Raw genomic sequence first — 22,914 nt, 5'->3', positions numbered from 1 at the left:
TGGGATGCTTCTCTTTTCAATGAAATCTTCCACATTGTGCATGCTGTATGTGGGCCACGTAAGTACACCCAGTACAGCACAGCAGCTGTTTAAGATGTTAACAGATTGGTTCTTTGAAGGAAGTTTCAGGTTTTCTTTCCTTTACAATTTGCTTTGAGGCAGTTACCTGATACAGGCATTTGAATAAATAAATTATTACCTTATTTAAAACTTGTAGCATAAATTTGATAAAAATATATTAGTATTTGCCAAATGTTTTGTATTAATTCGGTAACAAGAAATTTTGCATTACTTTATATTTAACATTATTTTAAAACTTTGCTATATGGAAATAAGAAAAGCCCATGTTACAACTATTAGTTAGTGGTTAGGATAAGAAGCAGAGAGTGCACTTCTGTTGCTTGGCAACCATATCTTCAAGAAAGTTAGGAATAATTCCAGCTGTTGCATTCCTGGAGGGTTAAAATAATTAATTTACTGGATTTAAAGTTTTTACCTTGTTTTCTTTTTTTTCTTGTTTTGTTCCATTTTCAATTGCTTTATTTTTTGGAGGTTTCTGTAAAAACTATAACTTTTAACTTTTAAAACAAAAAGAGAGAGCCGAAGTGAGGAGAGGCGGAGCGGGGGGAAGGAGGGGGGTGAAGAGCAACCTAGGAAGGTAGCGAGACCTGAGCCAAGAAAGATTAACTCCATCAAGGTTAGTTATCGCAATAGGCAAAGCTTCTGCTACAGTTTTAGATTCAGTAAATTCTGGGGCTGTTGGCAGAGCTGGATACAGAGGAGTTTTAGGAGCTTCATATGGGGGTGGCAAAATTTTCTGAGAGGGACTTGGGGGGGGTAGTGATGGGCTCTACCTTTTCTGTCTTCTCCTCATTATCATCTTTAGGAGAGCCTGGGGCTGCCTGTTTAGCTGCAAACATTGTGCCCCCGTGGAGGACAGAGCACAGATCAAGGGCCTTGCATATCATGCTAAACAGGACGGTGGAAACATCCTCAGAGTATCTGCCAGGGTTAAAGACACAGTATAGCCTTTTAGAGTTTTGCCCGAGCCAAGGGAACAGATCCATTCTATTTTTGGATTGGTCGAATTTTGGCTACTAAAAAGGTGAAACTGCAAATGTTGGAACTGTTCAGTTTCATTATCTGCGCAGTCTGCAGCGTGCCACGGGCATGGCCCAACTCCCTTGCATCCTGTTCGTGACGCCATGTAGATTGCCACGGACTCGCAGGGGCGAAAGAAAATGCAGGCCTGTTATTTACCAGGCTGCACGTGGCAACAGACTATATTGGTAAGGGATGCAAGGAGAGTGTGGGTCACGATGCAAACTGCAGACACACACACACACACACACACACTAAACTTAATCAATTTAAAAGTTTTATTGGGGATAATTACAAGGGGTAAGGGAGCAGTGTATGATTAGCTAATAGAGTTAATGAAACTTAAAACACACAATGACTAAAATATCTACTAACAATATTTATAAACAAAGATGCAGCATTTAGTAATAACTGATACTTACAAATACAAACCAACGCATAACGACCGGCAAACGTAGAAGCTCCGTTTGAAACACGTGAGCTGAGAGAGAGGCTTCGAGTGATCAGGCTCGGTTACGGGTATACACAGGATACACGGGTATACACAGGATTCATTTTTCTTTCTCCTCTCCCTGCCTGCACATGGCAGGTAGGCCATAAAGTACCCACTATGACGTCATAGAAGTGTCATAGGGGACGGGGCCCAACACCTGTTTGTGTTCGTTTCTGATTGGCACAAGCGAAGTTAACACCATGTAGGGGAGCAGGTGCCTTAAAGTCTGGCTTCGCCCCCAAAAGGTGAGGAAATGCATATTGGTTTAGAATGCGTTCAACACTGAATGACAAAAGAAGAGGCCAGGGCAATACCAGTATGGGCAAGTTTTACAGGATGCAGACAGGAACTCATCTCAACACACCCAGTACAGCACAGCAGCTGTTTAAGATGTTAACAGATTGGTTCTTTGAAGGAAGTTTCAGGTTTTCTTTCCTTTACAATTTGCTTTGAGGCAGTTACCTGATACAGGATCATATCAAAATAAGCCCCATGAGTATTAGAGCTAAGCACAGCAGCAACTCAGTGAAACCACTAATGAAGAAAATTAAGCTAGAATTTTGTTCCCCCCCAAAAAAGCCTAGTTTAAGAAATAAATATTATTATTATTATAAATCTCTATTAATCAGCATTCTTAACAAAGCACATTGAAGATTATACTGCTGAATTTTCTTTGATTTCCCATTTCTTGTGAGAATAGACATAAAGTAAAAAATCTCCCATTGAAAAAAGCACAGACAAACTACAGAATACATATTAAGGCCTAAGACTTATCAACTGTGGAATTTATATTTTATCATCATTCTCCTCTTAATGTGACATAGCATAGCACATTGATTCAGAGCACTAGTCTGTGAACAAGTTCTAATCCAGGCTATGACAGGTTCTTACTCTGAGGCCTGGAGCAATTCTCTCTGCCTCAATTTTATCAACAGTAAAATGGGGATATAATACTTATCTTGGTGTTGCAAGGGTTAAAAGAGTTAATGATTTTGTACCAGAAAAGTGTTAAATATTATTATTACTATTGAAAGCAGAACGTCCAAACCAGCCTCTCTTCATTCTCACTGTGGATTGGAGGTGTTTCTATTGTGTTCAACAACCTCAGAAAAGGGCTGCTATCACTTTTCCTTGGGAAAACAATTATACTGTTTAACTTTTGTTTCTTCAAGCTGTATTCTCCAGAACATCAATTACAGGTGCAGATGTTCTGTGCACAGGATGGTTTTCATTTTAAATTTGTTTTATAACTGTTGTCTGGGAACCTTTGTATTATGTCACTATCCTTATTTAATAAACCGAGGCTCACAAATTGAAAACCATCATACACTTCTATTCATGTTAAATTAGGAAAGGAGCACAGTGAGTTTCCCTAAAGCATTTGGGGGGATTTTCTATCTGGTACAAGCATGCAAGTAGGAGGGGAAGAGTTGTAATGTGATCTATTGGAATAGACATCAGCTAAGGACCTGGGTCTGTAATTTCAGTTGGGTTGCTTAGGGTTTAATTCAAGACAGAATTTGATCACACAAGTATGTTATACTGTAACTGCCCCTGGAGCTTACTGGACACTTATGTGAAGTCTTTGAATACAACCATTGGCTTCAACAGAAGTGAGTTGCAGGATTGGACAATATATTTTGGGTCCCAGAGAACAGTTTTCCTGGTGGAAGATGCCAATGTTTTAAAAATTCCACAAAAATTCCAGTACTGCTAGAAACTGGAGCAGTCTCATGGCTGCTCTAATTAATAGTCATATAGGAATTACCATGCTGGCTTGGACCATCTAATCCACTATCCAGTTTCTGATAGTGACCAGCACTGTGCTGGCTTTTAACAGCCCCCTGGGGCCATTAGGCTGATGGGGATCGCTGGAGTGCAATTGCTGTGGAAGTACCCTTCGTGTCTCTAATTTGCTCTATGTTAAAGCTGGGTGGGAAATAGTTTTCCTATCCCAGGAAAATGTTTGAGATTTCAGAAAGAGTTCCCATCCTGAACCAGGACAAACAGTTGAAATCTCAAAAAATAAAAGAATAAAAATTGAGAACCCCAAAAGAAAAAAAATTCATGTCAGTCAAAACATTTTGTTTAGATAATTTTGAAACACTTTATTTCAATTTCAGCCCTTTAAAAATGTTTTTAAAATTGTGTACTATCATTTAGGTTAAATTTTGAAACAGTCTTTCAAATTGGAAAAAAAAAACCAGAATATTTTGTTTCAAAAATTCCAAAATGGGACATTTAGACAACTTCAAAACCTTTTTCCTCTAATCTTTTGTTCAAATAAGAAATTCATTAAGACTGAGTCTTTCCCGGCAACAGTTTCGTTTTTGATGAATTGGCATTTTTCTGTGAAAAAACATTTTTGTCAAAAAACCCCTGACCAGCTGTACTCTACTATCTCTGGAGATTCCCCTGTAGCTGTTAAGGCAGCTTCTTAATCCATTTGTGCTGCATCAGTGACAAAAGACACTGGAATGGGCATGTGGATCTGGCTCACAGGGTGTAGGTCAGAACAAAATGTGTCCCTTTGTATTTCTTTTTATTAATTAATAGTAATAGTAGTAGCTGTTTTGTTGGTGAAACTTTCATTTCCATTCTGGAATTCATTGCCTTGAAAATGACATATTCTAGAAAAACTGTCGTTAGTTCTTCATAGTTATAACAACATACACACATATCAAATTATTTGATTATCATTGTCCATTAGCTATGCATTTGAAATAATGATTATTAATTTAATTAGTGCATAACCTAATACACTTCAAGATTTTCCACCCAGAATGAAACACAAATCCTAATAACAGTTTTCACAGGTGGCATTCAGCTTTGACCAAGACATGCCATTAAATATCACAATGAATACGGACTAATGATTTAATCAGATTATTTAGCAAATTGATATAAAAGCCGTCAAATCTTGCTGAAGCGTCCCATACTGTGACAAATTATTCCATTTCCTTGAAGCGACACACAGGCTCAGGAATATTTATCACTGAGGTTCTTTTATCTGGTAATGTTAAATGTAGCAATAAAGCAGAACTTTGTTCTCTGTGAGTTAAAATCTAAATACATAATCAGGAAATGTACTTACAAAAGCTAGAATTCCCCAGGTGATATTTCACTATTTTTCCAATATTTCAGCCACTATTTGAATTAATCTGCCAAAACTTGGGGCTTTGTGTGTGTGTGTGGGGTGGGGGGGAAATCGAGAGAGACCTCAATTTGCCATTGTTTGATCTCTCATCATGACAGACACTATGCATGTTCCTTGACGTTCCTCAGTTCAGTATCCCATTATATGGTTTGTGATAATTCCATTACTGATTTATGCTATGTTGCATAATAGAGAGCTCATTTTAACATTGTGATTCAAGGAGAGTATAGCAGAAAGAGTCAAGGTACCATTGAAAGAAGTGTGAACTTCTAAAATAAAAATAATACATTTAAATCTATTAATTTATATACTTTATACATACCATATGGCCTGAGATGGGCCTTCCGCAGGGACTGCCTTTCTCCCATGCCATGTTGGCACAACTTCAGTCAGCAAGGGCATGCCTACATTGCAATATAAGCCCAGGGTTAGCAGGCTCGAGTCAGCTAACATTGGGTTGGAGAACCCCAGGCTTGAGCATCTACACTGATTTTTCTAAATCAGGATTTTCTAAATCAGGCTTGAACCCAGCACTTTGGGGATCCACATTGCAGCATGCAGACCTAAGTCAAACAAACCATACCCCAGACTTCCTCACAACCTCCGGTAATGTGGCAGCTCTAGCCCTTTGACCATGGTGCAATGTGGGAAAAACTTAACTGTTCACCCTGAATGTTACAGGAAGTTTGGACAACCTGCCAACACATTGTGCCGAGCAGTTATTTCAGGCTCCCAGCACCTGGAGCCAGCAATATGGAATAGTCACCATTTGAAGAGCTTATCTCACCTGCACTTTTACTCCTGTTTCAGGAAATGGGCAGAACTCTCACGAGACAGTGGTGGACATTTTGGTGACATTTTATGAACCACCAAAGGCACCAGACAGAACTTATGATGGAGCAGGAGATGGGATGGGAAGAGGAGGAGGACACAGACATGGCAGACTCAAATTGGCTGATACAGCTTATGATGCTCCGTACACCTGCTCACTCCTGCTAATGGGCCAGCGCTTCTGGTGCAGAGCCACAAGCACAGACTGGTGAGACTACATCATCATGCAGACCTGGATGACCAGCAGTGGGTCCAGAACATTTGCTGACCAGGTCATTGTGCACTACTGTTGGCTCTGTGCTTAGCACAGTACCAAACACTGGGTCAAACTCCTCATAAAACAGGTCTGATATTGGTGAGTTGCCCCTGGTTTTGGTTCTGGTCCCTGGTTTTCCAGTACTTGCTCTTAAGCCACTTAATCTGCTCCCTGCACTAGTCATGGGTCTGAAAGATTGCCAATGCTGCCACCTTCTTTGCTATTTGCTGGTATGCGTGGTCATTCCTAGAAGTATTACTGAAGTCCACAGTTTTGCTGGACTCACACCAGAGATTAATCATAACCTGGCTTTGCTACTGTGGCACTGAAGCAGCACAATTTGCAAAGGACTTCTTCCAGTCAGTCTCCGCTACCAATGCAGAAAGCTCTTTGATGGTGTGTTTGCAGCTCGGCAGTCAGAAAACAATGGAAGCGTTAAATGCTGAACTGCTGTCCTGAGGCACTACAACAAGGGGGGTTGCTTCCATTTTCCTGGAGTTGATTGGCAATTCTTGGGCTAAAGAGGACAAAGGAAGTTGGCCCATGTGATTGTGGGATACCATTGGTGGACTCCCAGGACCCAACTCAGAGAGGCTACATCCACACTGCAAAGCAATAAGGCTTGAACCCTGGATCCCAGCTTGACTCAGGCTTGAACCCTCCACTCCTGCGGGGTCCTAGGACCCTGGATCCAGGACTGAGAATAAGAGATTTGGGGGTAGACAGAAGGGGGTTGGGACTCAAGCCTGAGTCTGAGCCCGAGCTTACATTGCAGTGTAGATATACCCCAAGAGTGCTGAAGCTGATTACCCCTCATTATAAAAGAGTGGAAGTGGCTCACACGGTATTCTCGGTGAGAGCTCTGAGACTCTGGAACTTGCTCCCCATCTCAAGTAGCCTGAATCTGGTGACCTTTCAGGCACCCTGCAAAAGACACCAGTTTGAGAGGGGTTTTGAGAGAGCTGAGGGTATCCTGCAGGTGGCTGGCAGAGTTCCTGTTGAAATAATTATTTTTGTGCTGCTGAGATTTTAATTGTGATGTTAATGGTGTGTTAGAGGCTTGGATAGACATCATGTTTAGTTCTTAGTTAAATCAAAATAAACACATGTACATTTATAATAGCTAGATACTTTTTTTTGGTCAGAAATGCCAATGTTGTCAACCTGTCCAGGGTAGTTCCCGTGCTCATTGATCATCCAGCTGGATTAGTACCTATTTAACCTAAGTGGTCACATAAAAGCAGTATTTGCCGTTAACAATTCCTTGACATGGCTTCTGGGAATGGGAGGTGCTGAAATGTCATGGCAACACATGCGTTGTAGGAATCTGAATAGAATAAGGTATGGCTTGGAATGGATTAATCGTTGTCGATGTATGAAGAAATTTAACGGGGAGAGCTTTCCAAAGACGCGAGGATGGGGATGTTTTCATTCTGGTGAATTGTAGGTAATATTTCCTTTGAAAGTGAGAGGAAAAAGACAGAGAAAAGTAACTTATAATGTGCAGAATACCCAGGAAGCTATCCAGCAGCTCTCAAATGCCCTATTGCTATTTTTGGAAAACCATGCTTGTAAAAATATTGCTTTCTTCTGTCTCTATCATGACTCCTAGCCCCCCATATTGTTCCCACTTAAGATCCCATGGCTCATTGTTCTCCCACCATTTATTCTCCTTCAGCATACTTTCTTTCATGGCTGCTTCTCCACCTCTATTATTTTTTGCACCCCTCCATTTGGCTGATTTCCCTGATCTTGGCCGTCCCTCCTTTTCTCCTCCCGGGCCATATTCTCTCACCTTCAGCTAATCTAGTTGGAAGGATTAACCTGTTTTCAGTTAGTTCTGAAAAAGGCTTTTGAGTGATTTGGAATCACATTTGCCTCCCTATTGGTAGGAAGAATCACCCTCTCCCAATGGGAATATGAAATGCTTTCTGTCAGCAGTGGCATTGTAATGTTTACCCTAGGGCACGCTTCGCAGAGTTTGTGCGCCTCTCAGAAAGAATTGTTCCCTCTATGTAGAAACTCAGCACAATTAGAATAAAATCGTAACTCTATTTTTATCCTGTCATAAAGTACACATATCCTGTTAAGGGCATTCTTTTGACACAATGCGTCCATTTCAGTGACTCTGCCTTAATGTATGTAGCCCTAATAGTGAAGTGATCTATTTCTTCTCTCGAAAGCTCTACTAAGTATGGATATGCCAGGATTGTGATGGATCGATGACTAGTGGAGAAAAAAACAAAGCGAAAGTTGCTTCACATCAGAATGTTTCAGCTAGTGAACAGCCAGTCCAGAACTTTGTCCGGCTAGCGAAGTGAATTTTTTTTTAGCTGCATTTTGTCAGCACCAAGGTTTATTGAAATTAAAAATGTCAGCTGAAATGTGTGTCAGACTGTGTCAGTCTGGCCTATTACATGGCATAAAATAATATGAGTCCAAGAAAAATGACTTAGACTACAAAACATGTCATTGTAAACATGACAAAAAAAGCATAAATTTGCTCAAAAACACAGTTCAAGCTACAGTTAGTTATAAGGAAAGTGGCTTTTTAAAGTTGTTTTTTTCCAAGTACTTTGAGTATGGATATTGCAGAGGTGTATTGTCTTGGATGTTACAAACGTGTATTCTGGTCTACTCTGGAGTTTTTTGTGATATCTTTTATTTATTATTTTCAAGGTTTTTAGTTTCATAGGGAAAAAAAAGGCTGCAAATGTATGAGTTGTGAGCAGGGTTGTGCCCATTATTAATGCTCATTATTATTGCCTTGGATATATCAATCAATTTTGCGAGTAAATATTTATGCTAACTTAGGGCTTGGCTACACTTACAAGTTGCAGCGCTGGGAGTTACAGCGCTGGTCATGCAGCTGTGTAGGGCCAGCGCTGCAGTGTGGCCACACTGACAGCTACCAGCGCTGCAGTGTGGCCACACTTGCAGCACTTTCCAGCGCTGTATTGAGAGGTGCATTGTGGGCAGCTATCCCACAGAGCACCTCGTCCCGTTTTGGCGCTGTTTTGGCGCTGAGTATTGTGGGAAGGGGAAGGAAGTGTGTGGGTCATTCCGCTTCTTGTTCCAACGCCCCGTGGTGCATCGCTTCACATCCCAGCATTCTGTCTTTCTGGCAACGTTTGGCGCCATAGTGAGTGTATTTCTGCTCTGTGTGTGAATCGCGATTTCTGTGGGAAATGGAGCCCGAGCTGCTGAGGACTGTGCTGATGAGTGTCGCTAGCACAACACGTTTGGCAGTCGAGCTATTCCTTCAGCTCCAAAGTGACAGTGAGGAGTCTGACGATGATATCGATATCGATTCTCCTGCCGCGTGTGACACCAAAGTGCTTGTGGCATTCACAGAAATGCTCAGCACCGTTGAACGCCGCTTTTGGGCTCGGGAAAAACAAGCACTGAGTGGTGGGATCACATCGTCATGGAAGTCTGGGATGACGAGCATGGCTGCAGAACTTTTGTATGAGAAAAAGCCACTTTCATGGGACTGTGTGCTGAGCTCGCCCCCACTCTGCGGCGCAAGGACACAAGATTGAGAGCTGCCCTGACGGTGGAAAAGCGGGTGGCTATTGCAATCTGGAAGCTGGCAACTCCAGACAGCTACCGGTCGGTCCGGGAACCAGTTTGGTGTGGGAAAGTCGACCGTGGGAATCGTTTTGATGCAAGTTTGCAAGGCAATTAATCGCATCCTGCTAAGAAAGACCGTGACTCTGGGGAGCGTGCAGGACATTGTGGATGGCTTTGCACAAATGGGTTTCCCTAACTGTGGAGGGGCGATAGAGGGACGCATATTCCTATTCTGCCCCCCCCCACCTGGCATCAGAGTACGTTAATCGTAAGGGTATTTCTCTATGGTTCTCCAGGCGCTTGTGGATCACCGCGGGCGTTTCATTGACATTTACACAGGCTGGCTGGAAAGGTGCATGATGCACGCATCTTTCGGAACAGTGGCCTGTTCAGGAAGATGCAGGCAGGGACTTTTTTTCCCAGACAGGAAGATCACAGTAGGGGAATGTCGAAATGCCCACTGTGATCCTTGGAGACCCCGTGTACCCGTTACTGCCTTGGCTCATGAAACCCTATACAGGGAAGCTTGACAGGAGCAAGGACCGGTTCAACTACAGGCTGAGCCGGTGCAGAATGACTGTGGAGTGTGCTTTTGGGCGTTTAAAAGCCCGCTGGCGTTGCTTGTATGGGAAGCTAGACTTGGGGGAAAGCAGCATCCCCGCGGTTATATGCGCTTGCTGTACCCTCCATAATATTTGTGAAGGGAAGGGTGAAACATTCAGTCAGGCATGGACCACCGAGGTTCAAGTCCTGGAGGCTGAATATGCACAGCCAGAGAGCAGGGCTAATAGAGAGGCCCAGCACAGGGCTACAAGGATTAGGGATGCCTTGAGGGAAGAATTTGAGGCTGAAAGCCAACAGTAATGTTTGCTGCCTTGCATGGGAGTGAATTGCACTGTTTACACTGTTATTCTATTATCCCTAATAATAATAATATGATTTGCAGTGCCTCTTTCTTTACTGGGCTAAGGTATCTTTAACTATCTGCTATAATAAAGACTGTTTTCAAAGCTAAGAATTGTTTTATTGAAAAGAAAAAAACTTCCTTGACAGACAGACAGACACACAACATTTCATGAAAACAAGAGGGCAGGGGTGTGGGTTGGTGAACTGTACAGTCACAAGTTTGCATATGTCCTGTCTGGAGTGCTGTTTAACGAATCCTGCACTTCAGGGTGCATATACTGCATGGTGATGGGGGTTGAGTGCAGAGGGTAAGGGTGGTGGTAGGTATCAGGGCTGGTTGGTGAGCGTACAGGTGTTGGAGGCAGCTGTGGTGGTAAGAACCTGAATGCTGGGGAAAGGTGGTTTGAGCTGACATTGGGCACAAGGCAAAAAGCTTTGGGACGGGGGGGGCCGAGTAGCACGGTAGTGCTCTGCTTGCATGGCAACGAGTGACTCGACAGAGTCCGCTTGGCGCGACAGGATGCTTAGAAGCTGCTCTGTGCTTTTCCTTTTGGCCACTGCATTTCTCTTGCGGATCCTGCTTTCCCTCTGGCGGATCTTGCTTTCCTTCTCTCTCCACTCCTTCAATTCCTTTCTCTCTGTAGCAGAGTGATGAAGAACAGTTGTCAGCATGTCCTCTTTGCTCTTTCGGGGATTTAGTCTCAATTTGTGAAGCCTCTGTGATGTTGAACATCTGGGCCGTCCAGTAGTCAAGGTCCACTGTAGAAACACAGAAATGACAACATTTAACACGGGCAGCATTGTATTCACTATCTCCAGACATGAATTGTTTACACTGAGGGAGTTCTCACTTTAGCATTCTTTTCCCAAACGCATAACACAACAGAAGCCACGAAATGGTGAGTGAGGGGAGCTTACAGAGGGAGAAGTGGGGCTTGAGGGATAGAGGGGAGCTGGTTGCTTCGGGAAATCTGGAGTGCTAGAGGGGTTGAGTGAAGATGCAGCTGCAGGGGTGATCTTATCTCCCTATCTCTTCACTAAAGAGTCTCCCAACATTTTTCACAGGAGTTAATCCTGTGAAGATGTCTCCTTGCTGCGAGTCACTAGGGAACAGCGGGAGGCTCTTTTAGAGCAATGTGGATTCCGCCCGGGACCCTACGCGGCTTGCCTGTGTTCAGAAATGGTCCCCCCACCACTGGCAGCACAGTGGCGCGGACGCGTCACCGTCACTGGGACAAGGGACACAGTGGCTCTGCCTATAAACCTGCGCAGGCATATTGCCCACGCTCTGGCTGAAACTTTTGCTGAGATAACTGAAGCAGATTACCAGCGACGTGATAGACCACATCAACGGACTATTCCACATCTAGAGGCTGGCATGCATGCAGCCATAACCCCCTTCCTCTCCAGAAACATTTCACCCAGAAAAATAAAAAGCCGCTTACCGTTAACCGCTCCTCTGCTTGTCCTTCTGCAACTGCTGGCTGCTGCGATTGGGTACTTTCCTCCTGGCTTGAGAAGAGCTACTGGCTGCATGCCCACTCTGGGGTGTCTTCCCCATCCCAGTAGCTTCACTCGCGGTTTCCTCCCCCCCCGCCGCCGCCGCCTCCGCCTCCCGCCTCCTCCTCCTGTCCCCCCAGCCTGCTCAGAAGTGTCCATCGTTGTCCTGGGATTGGCAGTGGGGTCACCCCCAAGTATCTCATCCATCTCCCTGTAAAAACGGCAGGTCGTGGGGCAGCTTCCTGATCAGTGATTCCCCCTCGCGGCTTTGTAATAGGCACTCCGCAGCTCTTTAACTTTCACCCTGCATTGTAGTGCGTCCCGATCATGGCCCCTATCCAGCATGGCCCTTGATATCTGCTCAAAGATATTGTAATTCCTACGGCCGGAGCGCAGCTGTGCCTGCACAGATTCCTCCCCCCAAACACTGATGAGGTCCATCAGCTCGCCATTGCTCCATGCTGGGGCTCGTTTGCCACGTGGAGGCATGGTCACCTGGAAAGATTAACTGATTGCACTCCACACCTGGCTGCAGCAAACAGGAAGGAGATTTTTAAAATTCCCGGGGCATTTAAAGGGCGGGTCACCTGAGGCAAGAGCAGTAGAGTGCAAACTGATGAACAGAGTGGCTGAACAGGAATTCTGGGATACCTCCTTATTCCCTGGAGGACAATTAAAGCGCTGGTGAGTGTCCACACCTGCTGAGCAGTGCTGGATCACCAGCGCTGCACTCCTTATACCCCTGCCGGGATGGGTTTTCAGCCAGCGCTGCAACCAGGGAGTTGCAGCGCTGGTTGTGCCCTGCAAGTGTGGACGGGGTGTAATTGCAGCGCTGGAAAGCCTCCACCAGCGCTGCAACTTGTAAGTGTAGCCAAGCCCTTAAAGGCCACCTTTTTGGATGTTTGTGGATAAAAATGGGATATGTGTTGTCATAGGAACAAAAAATGATTATTTCCCCTCATGAGTATGTCACTAGCTAACTGATAGATCTCAGAAAAATAAGGGTAAAATGAGGAATTATTATCCAATAGCGGTCTTACTTATGTGGACCCACTTGGAAATGTTCTTAGTGCCTACTATTCAATATCTGTATCAACAATCTGTAAGAAAATATAACATCATTGCTACTACAATTTGAAGATGTCACAAAAATTGTGGGGTGGTAAATAATGGTAAGGACAAGTCAATTTTACAGCCATCTGGATCACTTGGTTATCTGACCTCATGTGAATAACATGCATTTTAGTACAGTTAAATTCCAGGTCATACAACAAGGAACAAACAATTTAGGTCAGACTGGCAGGATAGGGGAGTGTATTCTAGAAAGCAAAGACTCTTTAAAGACTTAGTGACCCTGGTGGATAACGATGTGAACATGAATTCTTAGTGTGGTGCTGGATGAATAAATAGGAAAATATCAAATAGAAGCGGGGAGGTGGTACTACCTCTGTATATGATATTAGTAAGACCAATACTGGAATACTGTGTCTCAGTTTTAGTGTCCACTTTTCAAAAAGTGACAATTGCTGACTAATTGAAAAGGGTTTTGGGGGAAAAAGCCATGAGAATGACTCAAGGGCTAGAAAATCTTCCTTACTACAGCGTGACACTCAAGAAGGACAATCTATATAGGTTATCCAAAAGAAGGTGAGTTGGTCTTGAAATATATGTACATACATGGGGAAAAGATTTCTGATAGTAGTGGTCTCTTTAATCCAGCAGACAGAAGCCATAATGAAGTCCAGTGGTGAAAGCAGAAACTAGATAAATTCAGACTACAAATGTTTAACAATGAGGATAATTAACCATTGGAACAACTTACCTAAAGCTGAGATGAGTTCTCCATCATTTGACATCTTCAAATCAGAATGTGATATCTTTCTGAAAGATGTGCTATAGTGGTGGTGATGATGATGATAATCACTGTGAATAAAAAACACAGCCCTGCTTGCAACTTATGTGTTCACAGCCTTTGATTTCCTATGAAACTTAAAAAATTCTATGAAGTGTAATGAGAAAGCTGAATGGGAGTCAGGAACTTTTTCAGCCATACCATAGTCATGAGATTTTGGGAAAATCTACCAGATGAGCAAAACCTATTTTAGTATCAGTTAAGATATGTATTTAGGAGGAATACCAGAAATGCAAAAATAGAAATAAGAGGTGATGGAGATAAATGGAGAAGGATGACATTCTTGTAGTTAACAGGCTGCACGGAGCCTCAGGACAGAGATCTGGGTTCTTTGTCTGATTCAAGCCAGGGCCATTCCCAGGGCAGGGTGAGCAAGGCAGCCGCCCAGGGGGCAAAGCCATGTGGGTGGCTCAGGCTGATGATGCCAGGCAGCGGGGCTTGGTGGGACTAGCCCTGCACAGTGGGGTTCAGGGAGGGAGCACCACCTCCATCCCCTGACTCACCGCAGTGGGCCACCTGACCTATCTGGGTAGTGGGGGCACAACCAAAAAATCTGGGGAACTGGGATGTGACCCCACATGCCCTTCCACACCTCTGGTAGGGGATGCAAACATGCTTGCTTGCCCTGGGTGCTAAAATGCCTAGTTATGGCTCTGGTTCAGCCATAGACAAGAAGTGTGACTATTCAGATTGTGTCTAAACTGGCTGTACATTCTTAGATTGCCTGTGTTAGGATTACAAGCTCCTTGGGGCAGGGACTGTTTCTTACTGTGTATATGTACGTGTATACAACTAGCACAATGGGGCCTCTATTTCAGTTGGGGCCTCGTGGCACTAATACTGTAATACGAACAATAAATGGTTATTTATAGTTGTGAACATAATACAGATTTTGACAGATAGTGAGTATGGGCCAAATTGTCCCTGACCCTAGCACAAGGAGCCTACTGTGCTACCTGTCACTACCTTGTGCAGCCCAGGCAAGGGACAGAGATAATTATAGTTCCAGCACTTCCATGGAACCAGAACAGTTCCACCTTCCATCTGCATTGCAAACCAACCATACATTTGCTTTCTGCTTCATGCAAAGGGAATCCCGAAAGGCCAGCTTCCAGCATCGATGCCTGGTGAACTTTCAGTTGAAAAGGTCATTCAGAAAGTTACAATGGAGCCTCAGTGAATACATGGTGGAGAGTCCAGGTTTGTGATCTGCTAATGTCCAATATCTCATGCTGAATCTTTCTCAGGGGAATTTGCTTTCTGGGGGAAACCCAGGGAGACCTCTGCATTCCTTACAAATTATACTAGCAATAAAAATGTAAAACAGTCTGCCATAATATTATAGTATTTCCAAAATTCTTTTATTTGAAAGGCTTTTGTGACTCCCACTTAGAGTATTTTTCTGTGCCCCTTTAAATATATTTTTGGATAGTTTCCAAGAGGAGTCTGGATCTTTGGATATTTCTTTGACATGTTGTGTTCTTATTTTCTTTATTAGCTGAGGTTTCTGATCTCTTTTTTTTCCTTCCTATGTCCACTAGCAATGACAGCACTGTATAAACAACATAACAAAAATAACAATAAAAGTAGATCTCTGCCTAGTCAAGCTATTTTTCAGTGAGTAGCCAGCATCATTATATCTGCCATTACTCTCTGAGATAGCCATAGACATTGTTTGAATGTAAAAGAACAGGGAATGTGCTTCTTTTATGTTGAAAAGTACCCACCCCACTGAGGGATGCTTCTGAAAAGAAAAAAAGTGATGATGTGTTAAAATTGATTACTCCATGGCGATGTTGCTGCTACTCTGCTGATTGAATGAGATTATTGTTGAAATAATAATTATAATAGTAATAACTAATGAAGTGATATTGCTCCTTAAGGTACATAGCTTCTGTTCAGAAAGAACAGCAAGTTGATATACCCACCACAGTCCATGCATTTACTAATGAATCAGGTATTCATTGGACACTCATAGGGGTAGCTTGACTGGTTGGGTAGTCAGTCACCAGTGTGTGGCCCTCTGTTCAAAAGTGGTACTGCTCAGAAACTGATGGTTAGCCACATATTCAAAACAGGACTGCAGCTAGGCCAGAGTACTGGGGACATCTCCCATTTCAGTTCTATTTAAACATCCTTTTAATTCAGAAAAATCCTTTGCATTATTAAGAAAAATCTCTTTGCTTCCCCTTCAGAACTTCTTATTTCTGGAACAAAACGGACTCATTACTCTAATAGTTTTACAGATGTTTTTGCAGCATGAGCTTTCGTGGGTGAATACCCACTTCTTCGGATGCATCCGAAGAAGTGGGTATTCACCCACGAAAGCTCATGCTGCAAAAACATCTGTTAGTCTATAAGGTGCCACAGGATTCTTTGCTGCTTCTACAGAACCAGACTAACACGGCTACCCCTCTGATACTCTAATAGTTTTGATACTAATAGCTGCATTATCCTCTTTAGATCCTTGAACATCCTTTTCCTTTCCCCTTTGTGTAGCAGAGTCATAACTCTAAGGGAATGTCTGTTTCCAAACTTCACTTTCACCCTTTTCCAAAAGGATTTTAAACCATTTTTCACATAGCTCTCTGTAGCAAGATGCACTCTGCTCCTGCCTCCTTTGCACCACAGAAACTGTCTCAGACTCTGCTAGTAGTGTGTTCACCAGACTAGTTATTTGGGATCCCTCCATCAACCCCTTCACAGTCCCATGCAACCAGGGCTGGCTCCAGCGTTTTTGCCACCCCAAACGGTGGAAAAAAAAAGAAGCTACGATTGATGGCACTTCAGCGGGAGCTCTACTGCCGCTGCTTCATCTTTCAGCAGCAATTCGGCGGCAGGTCCTTCCCTCCGAGAGGGACTGAGGGACCTGCCACCAAAGAGCCGGACATGCCACCCCTTTCCATTGGCCGCCCCAAGCACTTGCTTGCTGCCCTGGTGCCTGGAGCCTGCCCCGCATGCAACTGTACTATCCCCGCCGCTTGCTCAACCAGCCCTATTCCCCTGTCCATTGCACTTCCTTCCTATGCCTCTTTATCAGTCGTAAGCTGTTGGGCTAATTGGCTGCTTAGCTTACCCAGCCCACCAGCCTAATTACCCCAATCAGCTTTCTTCAGGAAGGGGAGAAGAAAGCTAATTAGTGTTGGAGTGATCAGAATGCAGACACACCTGTTAATTCCCTGTGCTCCCTGCACAACTTCCTTGGGAGGGGCTGTTTTTACTGAGCTTCATTTTCTTAAAGTTCGTTGCTGCAGTTGCGACTCAGTTGTTTTCAAAAGGAATTTTGCTCAAGCCAAATCCCGGTCCTGCTGAAGTCAATGGGATTTTTTCCTCAGATGTTTGTCCTCAGATTGTTAAATTGGACCACAGTCTTCAGTGCTATTGGTTGTTCAGATAGCTCTTGGGACAAAAATATTCACTTCCACTTGCAATTTGCAGCTTTCAGGAGGTTTTGGAGGCTGGATTTTGCCGTATTCTTGATAGGTTTGCTTAGGGAAGGGACATTTCTCTAAGATTAATAATAGTTTCTTTAGTGCAGGATGCACAATTGCCACAATTTAATGTGGATGGTATGTTCCCCTTATCAAAGGATTTGAACTGTGGCAAGCACCATTAGCAGCCAAGGCCTTGTCTAACCTAGAAATTAAGATGCAATGTTAGCAAGGTAACAAAAAGTTAAAAGCTTTACTGATTTTTTTTTCCTTCCAAATCAACTCCATCTGCCCTATTCTCTTGCTTATATTTTCCTTTGGTTTCCTTCTATACCTGACATTTTCCTACAGAAATTCCCAGCTCTTCACTGTTCCCTGCTTAGCTGACAATGTTGAGACTAATGTAAAAATCACAAGTTGGCATGGATTTCTTTGCTATTTCTATTAGTTTTATCTGGTGGTGTCCCAAAGAGATGACTAGGAAAACTAAAAATACCCAATATTTCCTTTTCTTTGCTTTAAGACAGTGTCCCTTAACCCTTAGTTTTTAAGGGTCTCTTCTCCTTTGCTATGCACAGGTTCATAACATCTATTAATTCACCATTGCCTCTTTTTATAACAGCAGCACGGAAACACAGGAAGCTAAGATGCACAAAGAAACAGGAAACTCTGAAACAGAGAGCCAGGATCTAAGAGTACTAGTCCTTTGATTTGTATTTAAAGCCAAAATGTAAAGTCCTGCTAGACCAGGCCTGCATAACATGCGGCCCACGGAGCCTCACTGTGCAGCCTGCGGGGGGATTCTGAATCCCCCCGCACACGGCGCTCTGCGGGCAGCCCAGAGCCCTTTGAATCCCAGCCGCGGCAGGGAATCAAAGGGCTCTGCGCTGTCCGCAGCGGCGGCAGGGAATCAAAGAGCTCTGGGTTGCCACGGAGAGCGCAGAGCCCTTTAAATCCCAGCCGCCGCCGGGAGTCAGAGAGCTCTGGGCTGCCCGCAGCCGTGGGCAGGCCAGAGCCCTTTGAATCCCTGGCCGCGGCCGCTGATTGCCCCCTCCACGGACCCCTGCCCTAACTGCCCCCCAGGACCCCAACCCCCTATCTAACACCGCTGGTCCTTGTCCCCTGATACCCCTCTCCCAGGACCCCACCCCCTATCTAAATGCTGCTGCTCCTTGTCCCTCGATTGCCCCCTCCCGAGACCCCTGCTCTTAACCAGGGGTGGCTCTAGCAATTTTGCCACCCCAAGCACGGCGGCACGCCACGGGGGGCGCTCTGCCGGTTGCCGGTCCCGCGGCTCCGGTGGACCTCCTGCAGACGTGCCTGCGGAGGGTCTGCTGGTCCCACGGCTCCGGTGGACCAGTGGACCCTCCGCAGGCACACCTGCGGGAGGTCCACCGGAGCCGCCTGCCCCCCTCCTGGCGACCGGCAGAGCGCCCCCCGCGGCATGCCGCCCCAAGCACGAGCTTGGCGTGCTGGGGCCTGGAGCCGCCCCTGCTCCTAACTGCCCCTTGGGACCCCAGCCCCTATCTAAGCCTCCCTTCTCCTTGTCCCCAACTGCCCCCTCCTGAGATCCCCCCAACTTCCCCTCAGGACCTCACCCCCTACCTGTCCCCTGATGAACCCCTGAGACTCCCATGCCTATCCAACTGCTGCCTGTCCCCTGACTGCCCCCCCAACCTCTGCCCCATCCAACCCCCCCTGCTCCCTGTCCCTTGACTGCCCCCCAGAACCCCCAACCCCTTCTCCAACCCCTAGCCCCCTTACCGTGCCACTCAGACCAGTGTGTCTGGCTCCAGCAGCTCCAGACACGTTGCTGCCATGCTCCCCCGCGGAGCCCACAGCCCCCCCCAGCACCTGCCTTCCAGATTTGAACACCTCAAAATTCAGGAGTGCTCAAGCTCAGTTTGGGCAGCTGTTACTTCATTTCTCCCAAATCAAATATACTGATCCACTGTAACTTGCTGTAGAAAAAGTAGGATAAAATTGAGCAAGAAATGCTTATTAGACTGGAATTGCTATTTTCAACAGCCATTGCCTTTTTATTTGTTTAAAAGGAAGACAGTGATATTGCATTGGCAAATTCCCCATAGAAAGAAAGAGTGGAACAAAAGAATAATAAGGGCACCTCAACTTTTCCTCATTTATGGAGGACAGTGTTATAATATGCATCCAGATATCCTCCAATCACACAAGCTGAAAATTGTTCCACTTTTGCAGCTCTGTAACCATATGGGAACCAATCCTATGTTTTGTGCACATCCAAAATTCCTGCTGAATGACCCACCCTGGGAGCAAGTTACCAGTGACCCAGGGCTGGGGCGGCAGGAGGTGAGGGGGGGCACTGGTGGGGAGGAGCCCAGGGCTGGGGCAGCAGTGGGGTGGGGGGAGGGCACTGGTGGGGAGGAAAGGGGGAAGTCCAGAGCTGGGGTGGCAGGGGGTGTGGGTGGGGGGAGAGCCCAGGACTGGGGCAGCAGGGGAGTACAGGGGGGAGCCCAGGGCTGGGACAGGGGGCAGCCAAATTTTTTTTTTGCTTGGGGCAGCAAAAAACCTAGAGCTGGCCCTGCCGGGTTCCCCCAGCCGCCGGAGCCCCGGGCCCTTTAATTTGCCCCAAGGGCGCCCAGCCACCTCTTCAGCTGGGAGCCCCTGGTTGATTTAAAATAAAGTATCACCTCCCCACCCCCAACCTTCCTTTTTGGCCCACAGCTGTTTTGGTGGGGCAGCTCTGGGGAAGGAGGGTTTGTTTCCGCAGGGCTGGGCGGCCCTGGGGCGGGGTGTTTCTGCGGGGCCGGGAGGTTTCGGCCCTCAGCTGTTTTCTTTGGAGGAATGTGGCCCTCGCCGCTTTACGAGTTGTGCAGGCCTGTGCTAGACCATTCTTTTCTTCATCACAGTCATTCTATGCATGAAATGAACCAGTACATTTTGGAAAAGAAGAAATCTCTCCAAATTTAGGATTATGAAGACTCATGAGCAAATACAAACCTGGACAAGCTGGCTTGAGAACCACAGCCAACGATAGTCTATATTGGTGCTTTTGAGAGTATGAGCATCCTGTGATTTTTTTTTATGTCATTTTATGTTACACTGTCTTGCTGTGAAGCATTTGTAACATATAATGATGCAAGTGGCCAGCTGGCTGCTAATGGTAACAACACACTTTACCAGAACTGTCATCAGAAGGGCTGTCGAAGGCAGATGGCCTTTTTTGTTGTTGTTTTGTCATATTAGAGAGCTTACCAAGGACAGCCATCCTACAGACATCACCGTGATAGGAAGAATAACTTTGCTCCATTCACTATAAAAGCTCCTTGAAAATGGGTCCATAGCAGATACAATACACATAGAGTGATTCTAACAAAAAGTAAAAGGGGGTTAATTTAAGAACTTTGAAATTATTCCTATGTCTTGGCAAACATTCTGCATGGGCACTGTATAGTAGTAGGTTTTATTTTCTTAAAAAATCAGAGTACTCAAAGCTATTGCTCTACAGGGAGCAGCTTAAATATCTTATTAATGGTAGAATCAGAAATTATAGTAGTGGATGAACTTGCATCTGCTTATTTCATGCCCATACTGAAAAGAGTTTAAATACAAATGCCAAGGAAAAACAACTCAGATTCAGGAGGTCTTAGGGAGATTAAATTTTATGGCCGTGTCACTGAAACCTCTTCTGTAGTTTGGTAGTCCAGATGAACGTTCTCTCTGAATAACAAAGGAGTTCAATTGGCTATCCTGCTTCTATTCCTAAAGCTATAAAAATAATATTGTCATAGTTTAAAATGTTTTTTCATACTTACCTAAAATGGCTTCTTTTAAAATTATTTTGGATGCTTGGCACTTACTTATTAGTCCTTAGTGGGCTAGTGGTTTTGTTCTTTTATTTTATTGTTCCAGATCTGTAAATGCCTTTCGGGACACACTGTTCCTTCCAAAGTCCCGTTGACTTCAGTTGCAAGAGGATTTAGCCTTTAGTACTCAGAAATAAGGCATTGGCTAATGCTAGGTACAGTGTAGGCAGGGTTTGTACAAATTTCTCTATTGCAGGTCACCTTGTAGATCCTGGGCATCTTTATATTTATTTTTTTGGCATAGGTAGCGAATTGTACTGAGCTATATGGTGATAGACACATTCATTTACATTTGAGCCCAGCTCTTCAGTGGTTTATCAGGCCCCAGTAACATGCTCAGAACTGAACAGAACACACAGTGATTCTCTTCTTCACCAAAGATCTGCTCAGGGCAGTGGTGGGGTTGGGGGAGGAGCAATCAGGGAGCTGATTTTGGTTTCCTGATGGGGCCAGCCCCTCTGCTTCTTTGACAGAGAGCTGCTTGTGGACAGCTCTAACTAGTGCCACTAACAAAGAGTCTTTAATGAATCCTACTCTACTGAAGGATTACCCTAGTGACGCACCCCCTTTCCCTCTACAACAATCCTACTGTGTTGAGACAGTAGAAGACGGAGATACAGCTGTGATGCAGATACACCAGCAGGGAGTTCCCCTGTTTTCTTGTAGGCATTTGCAGTTGGATTAGAGGAAAAGTTGGATTAGGGAAAGTTTTAGGGGATAGGATAATAGACCGGGACTCATTTCCAGATGAGTGATAGATTCCTGGTGTGCAAAGTAAGAATAATATCCATTCATGATTTAATTGCTCAACTACTACAGTAACAAGGGCCACATAATTATCTAATCAGATGGATTACAGTTCTTTCTGCTATCTGAGCAATGCATAAAGGGGCTGTAATGTATCTGCCACATGTGCAGTGCAGTGGGCTCCAAAACGCAGCTGCGGAACCTGGCTCACAGCCTTGGCCCCAAGGAGCTTACATTCAAATGAGAATGCACTACCTGTCACTGGCTAGGACCACAGCTGTGGCTGTGACTTGCTGTGTGAACTTGTTGGGCAAGTCCCTTAACTTGTTTGTTTCTTCATTTGCAAGATGTGGATAATGATACTTCATCTCTCCAACCCTTTGTCTGACTTATCTGTTTAGATTATAAACTCTTTGTGTCAGGGCCTGTTTCTTACAATATAGGTAGCGTGCCTAGTGCAACAGAGGTCTGATCGCTGGGTCTCTAAGGCCAGCTCTATTGTAATACAAATAATAGTAATACTGTATATCCCAAAGAAAATAACAACTGATCTGTTACAATTTGAAATGTGCCTGGTGTTCCTGAATAGAAGGTTTCCATTTCATTTCATGGCGCTTGCCTACACAACAAAAAGCATCTACCACACAGGCTAATGCAGAGGCCATGATTCCACGGACATAATAGTTTTACACTGAATTAAGTAAATTGCGGAGGGTGATTTTGATACTAGATTAAGACTGCAAGACCATGACCCGTTTATACTGCAAAGCAACTACCATGATTTAGGATTCTGTATAATCATTATAATCATAAATAAATAAACAAATAAATAAATGAAATCAAGTGAAAGGTGTTCCTGTAGCACTTATGCATTTCCCCATCTATCTTGAGCAGAGATTGTTAATGGTGCTGAGCAGCACCAAACGGTGTTTTGGTTTTCTGCCTAGATTGTTTACCATTACTGGTTTATTGTTCAATTTAGGAAGGTAGTGTTATCTTAATTATTATGAATCATAGATTTTAAGGTCAGAAGGGACCAATATGATCATCTAGTCCAGGGGTCGGCAACCGGTGGCTCGCGGCTCGCCAGGGTAAGCACCCTGGCGGGCCGGCCCGGTTTGTTTATCTGCCGTGTTGGCAAGTTCGGCCGATCGCGGCTCCC

General features: G+C 44.6%; 1 long non-coding RNA gene across 2 annotated transcripts in view; it reads left to right on the top strand.

The window, feature by feature from the left end:
• Positions 1–1,778: 1,778 nt before the first annotated feature.
• Positions 1,779–22,914, top strand: part of LOC123362046 — a 43,820-nt gene continuing 22,684 nt past the window's right edge. The window contains exons 1-3 of one of the 2 annotated variants that reach the window (XR_006576328.1): positions 1,779–1,839; positions 5,562–5,937; positions 13,537–13,593. This is a non-coding gene — a long non-coding RNA (uncharacterized LOC123362046). Of the gene's footprint in view, positions 1,840–5,561; positions 5,938–13,536; positions 13,594–22,914 lie in introns of those variants that run through there. The other variant, XR_006576327.1, reaches the window with a different exon arrangement.

Source organism: Mauremys mutica, chromosome 1 (genome assembly GCF_020497125.1).
Source record: "Mauremys mutica isolate MM-2020 ecotype Southern chromosome 1, ASM2049712v1, whole genome shotgun sequence".
NCBI lineage: Eukaryota > Metazoa > Chordata > Testudines > Geoemydidae > Mauremys > Mauremys mutica.
Note: the sequence above shows the minus strand (reverse complement) of the source record. Positions and strands in the feature narration are given on the sequence as shown.